The sequence below is a fragment of the Belonocnema kinseyi genome, chromosome 4 (genome assembly GCF_010883055.1).
Source record: "Belonocnema kinseyi isolate 2016_QV_RU_SX_M_011 chromosome 4, B_treatae_v1, whole genome shotgun sequence".
NCBI lineage: Eukaryota > Metazoa > Arthropoda > Insecta > Hymenoptera > Cynipidae > Belonocnema > Belonocnema kinseyi.
Window position 1 is genome coordinate 115,742,315 of NC_046660.1, and position 5,783 is coordinate 115,748,097.

The following is a 5,783-nucleotide window of genomic DNA, read 5'->3' on the forward strand; positions in this document are numbered from 1 at the left end:
TGTATCAGTTTTTGAATTAACTCCGGCACACAGGTTGGTCCGATATTGGTACCCAGTGTTGGGCCGACAATGGCAGCCAAACCTTGACTGCCAAGTGTCGGCCATAGTTCTCATTCTGTCAGTGGCGCAATGATGGCAGCCGAGCTTCAGCAATATTTTTGCCGACTATGGGCCAATGCTGGGCCGTATGTGATTTCGCACTTGGGATGTATTGTCAACAACATAATACTAGATTATAAATAAACAATTCTAATTAATTTCGCAGCTAGAGTTCCAACATAATAATAATGAAATATTATTTAAGCAAATATCTTAATAAAGCGAAATAAATATTTAAATCAGGTACATATTTCCTATTTATTATTTGCTATTACTTATTTGCTATTTGCTTATACCTATTTGCTATTACTATTTATTATTTATTATTATTTTATTTGCTATTTATTTCACTTTAAACTAAACTTAACTTTTTACTGAAACTTGGTAAAATATTAATTTATAAACGAACTGGCAGACACTTGCGTGAAACCTACACGATCTAACTTATACTGATTTATGAATCCGACTTGGAATGTGAAACTATTGCCGCCGTGCCGGCAGATTAGCCCAGCGATTCGCAAACTAGTGCCGACGGTCGGCGGCCCGAACACGGTCGGGGGAAGCCACCCCGGGCCCAGCTCCTCGGCAGCCCCCCCCCGCTATGAAGACCCTTTCATTGTCATGCGATTGAGGGCTGTTTCAATGACTAAAATCCTAAAGACATGGCTCAATTTAATTCTAATTATCTGAATCATTTTCCTGATGTAATTTTAAGAAAATGAAAAAAAAGTTGATGAAAATCAGTTAACATTTCGGGAAATTAAGCACATCTTTAAGTACATGCAAAATTACAAGGTACTGTCAACTGGCATTGAAGATATTAACCGATTTTCATCAACTTTCTTTTCATTTGTTTAAAATCAGATTGGGAAATTGATTCAACTAATTGAAATTTAATTTATTAACATTTTAACACATATTGATTTTTCTCAACAGGCTCTAATTCTCTCGCGTGAAGCATGAAACCTCCCGCATGACCGACAGTCAAGTATCCCCCTTGGGTTCTAGTAACTTTGGGAATTTCTGCATTAGCCTGGCGTCGGCAGGGGGAAGCCACCCCGGGCCGGGCAGCTAGACAGGCTACGAGGTAGGTTTCACGTTGCGAGAAGAGGGCTACTTTCCTCGACTTTCGTATACCTACCATGAATTATCCTTTCATTGTCATGAAATTACAATAACTGAAATTATAAAGACTTAGCTCATTTAAAATTAATTTAGTGATATAATTTAAAGAAAATTAAAACAAAGTTCTTGAAAATCGGTTAATATTCAAACTAATAAATGAAATATTTGCAAATCTTGTGAATGTAACAAAAATTTGATATCTCTTGTAGTTATTATCCGATTTTCTTGTCCCTTTTTTTAACGTGTATGTCATAATCTAACAACTCTAAAGCAAATTATTAAAATTCTATTGATTAATATTCAACTAAATTTTCATTTGTCTCAACACGCTCTAATTTTCTAACAACGAAAAGGTCAGCGAAGTAAGCAACCGAGCACAAACGAGTGGCGTCCAATGTCTCTCTTGGGTTCCAGTATTGTGACAAAATTTAAAGGTGGATTAACCTTTGTGAGAATAAACGTAAAAATTAATTGCTTTACTTTTCTTAAACTGAGTCACCTATTTCTAACAGTGATCCCCAGCTTTTCAAACTAGATTTCTCTGTGTGTTGAATAAAATATTCAATTTTAATTATAAAGAGTACAACATTAATTAACATTAATAGCGTAAATATGTGACAGCCTCACCTACAGTTCGTATATTTTACTGAATTTCTTAAAATCTATGACTGTAAAAATAATTAAATTTTGGCAGATTTCATTCCCTGTAAAAAGGAAAGCATTGCAATAGATTATATGGCATTTAAAAAATTGTACATTTTAATTCCTACAAATCTAAATGAATTCCGTTTTTGTTCGAATGCGCTTCTTGGCTTTCGGCAGTTTTCGTTCGAATCATTTTGAATCTACACAAAAATTAGGGCATTCAAGTAGCTTCTTTTTGATGATATTGGCCTAATGCCATTGAATGTCGTTGAGAGACCGTATCAGTTGATTGCCATGAAATTCGTTCAGTGCACGGCGGCATAGAATAGAACAAATCCCGTTCAATGCTGTTAAATGACCAAAATATATGGAATGCCATTTATTTTTTCTTCTGACCGGATATATCGAATACAGTCAATGCATTCGAATGCCGTTAAATGACCCTTCGGACAAAAACGGAATTTGTGTAGATTTATAGGCATTAATGTGTACCATTTTTGCAATGCCGCATATGATCCACTTCAATGCTCTGATTTTTAGAGGATTTCTTGTCAGTTCAATATGCACATTGCAGTGGATGGTGGCATTGAATATCTGGACTCTGGATGATCGTAATATCGATTAAGCGGGAATAATTCTTGATGATTTTGAAAACGAGATGTTAATATTATGTTACTAGGATGTTACTAGATGTTACTAAATGTTACTAGATTTTTCTAGGTTTTTTATATCATTACCCATGGGCTATGCCAAATTCCTGTTCACTTAAAGATGTTAAAATTATGAATTCATTTTTAAAACTTCTTGTGAAGATGTAAAACAATTTTTCAATGAAGAGAAATAAGACAAATTATTTTGGTCATCCGTTACAAATAAAATATCAAACTTTTATTTCAAATAAATGAAATTGTCCAATCCATACATTTAACGGACGCTTTGACACGGCTTCGTATTTTTTTCAAGGTTGAATTAAACTAAAATAAAAAATTGTTTTCGTATGCTAAAATTAAATGCCAAATACATAAGAGAAAACTTGAAGTTCAAAAACAATCATAGTTCGATTCACATGCGAAGGAAGGTTTGATCTACGACATTGATTTCTGAGTTTCTGGAAAGGACTCTTAAGAGATTATTGTTTTTTTTGTGGATTATTTTATATTTTTCTGAAGATGCTGTATTAAGATAAACCTAAGCTTTGGATCATAAGGTTGCAGTGGCTTACTTCTTGATGGTTTAGGAAGTTATAAAATAAAAATACAGACTTAAGATGGTTACAGTTCAACATGTCTTTGGCATTCTCAGTCTTAATTTTGGGTTTTTGGATTAATTCTGCCACGCGAGGCTGTCCCGGCACGTATCATCAGTCACGGTGGCATTTGATAATACAGTCAAGGGATCCGATGCAAGTAGAATACCCAATATTTACGCTTTCCAGGTCAGAAATATCAAACCTGGCAGCCATCGCATTGATTTTAATTAATCTTAGTGAAGTTTTAGTAATTTTTGCGTAATTGTTGTGGCCAAAGGATTTTCTAAAATCTTGGAAATTCTGGGAGCTACACCATGTGGAAAGGACTCGGCACAATTTTTATTAAAATTTGGCCTTTGTTAAATCGGCTGAAATTGCAATATAATACAGTTCAAAGCCTCCTGAGCAAAAAATCCTAATGGGTACTAGTCCAAAAAATCAACAGTTTTCGAGATAGGTGGGGCTGAACGCGAAAAATATGACCGCAAGCGAATCTAATATCACGCTTCAAACTTGAAGATGAGGTGCAGATTTTTTAATAAAATGTGATCAGCACAATCAGTGACAATAATAGAAACACTGGTAAGACCAGTCCAGCTGACCAGTGAAACAAAATGGCGCTGTCCTGCTAATAATAGGCGAAATCATGGCGCTGTCTTGGCAATGTAAATACTGTTCGAAATATTAAAGGTGGAAGACAGTTCAGTTAATGAATGAAAGACGGTAGATCAGTCCAATTAGTAAAGGAAAAGACAGACCAGCTACTAAAGGCAATGTAATGGGACTGCCGTGGCAATGTGAATTTTTTTTTAAATAATCAAGGCAAAAGACATTCTGGGCTACCAAAGATATTTTGTAGTTCAGATAATTAAGACAAGACTATAGGTCAGTCCAACTAACAAAGGCAAGACATGTTATTAGTTCAGTCAGTTAATAAAAGATTATAAATCAGTTCAACCAACAAAGGCTAGCCATGTTATTAGTCTAGTCGATTAAGGGGTCATTCACAAAATACGTGATACATTTTTTTGGGAAATTCTACACTCCCCCGTGATACTTTCTCCATTGGATTTAACATGGAGAATGATACTTGGGCAGACCCCCACCCTCCCCTAAACGTATCACGTATTTTGTGAATGGCCCCTAAGACAAGGCTATAAATCAGTTCAACCAACAAAGGCAAGACATGTTATTAGTCAAGTCGGTTAAGACAAGACTATAAGTCAGTCCACCCAACAAAGGCAAGACATGCTATTAGTCCAGTCAGTTCATAAAAGACTATAAATGAGTTCAACCAACAAAGGCAAGACATGTTATTATTCCATTCAATCAAGACAAGACTGTAAATCAATCCAACCAACAATCAATGCAACCAAAAACTAATAACATGGCTTGCCTTTGTTGGTTGGGCTGATTTGTAGTCTTCTCTTAACCGATTAGACTAATAAAATGTCTTGCCTTTGTTGGTTGGACTGATCTATTGTCTCGTCTTAACCGACTGGACTAATAACATGTCTTACCTTTCTTGGTTGGACTGATCTTTAGTCTCGTCTTAACAGACTGGACTAATAACATTCCTTGCCTTTGTTGGTTGGACTGATTTTTAGTCTTGTCTTAACCGACTGCACTAATAACATGTCTTGCCTTTATTGGTTGGACGGATTTATAGTCTTTTCTCAACTGACGGGGGACTTTGCTTTAAACTTCAGCCCTGACAATGTTGACGTCCATAGCGATTCCCATTTTACCTTACTGCTGTGTAATTCCTCTCATAATACGAGGGTGGATCAAATATGAACCGGAATTTTACAAATACTTTTCTTAGCCAATCGCAAGCACTCTCACAGTGTAGGTTCTTGTAATGTAGTGTATTAGGAGTGGGTAAAACGCTTGGTGAGCTGTTTGACTCAGTCAATTCGTCAGTACAGCTATGAGTGAGCAACAGGTTCCAGCGTCCGTTGCACAACGGGTTATAATAAAGTTTTTACCTAAAGAAGGCGTTAAACCGTGCGAAATTTTGACTCGATTGAAGGATCAGTATGGGGATTATACTCTGTCTAAAACTCAAGTGTTTGATTGGGCCAAAAAGTTTAATAGTGGACGAGAAAGTGTGGAAAATGTGAGTCATAATCGACGTCCAAGATCAAGTGTCTCTGGCGATAACATTGGTGCAGTTCGTGACCTTATTGAAAGCGACAGGCGGTTCACTATTCATGAAATCGCTTTACAGGCGGGCATTAGCTATGGAAGCGCTCAAACAATCATTAAAAATCATCTTGGTTTCAAAAAAATCTGTGCCCGATGGGTCCCGAAGTTATTGAACGAAGATCAAAAAAACATCTGACTGCGAATCAGTAAGAGACGTCTAAATCGATTTCAGCGGGAGGGAGAGACTTTTTTGAAGCATATCGTGACATGTGATGAAACATGGGTGCATCATTACACTCCCGAGTCCAAGATGGCGAGTAAAGAATGGCGAAGGAAAGACGAAGCCGGTCCTGTGAAAGCCAAAACCCGTCTCTCAGCCAGTAAGGTCCTCGCGACCGTCTTTTTCGACTACAGTGGAGTGTTGCTCATTGATTTCCTACATGATCGACGTACGGTTAACGCTGCCTACTACTGCCAGCTGTTGGAGGCAGCAAAAGCCGCTTGCAGAAGCAAAAGA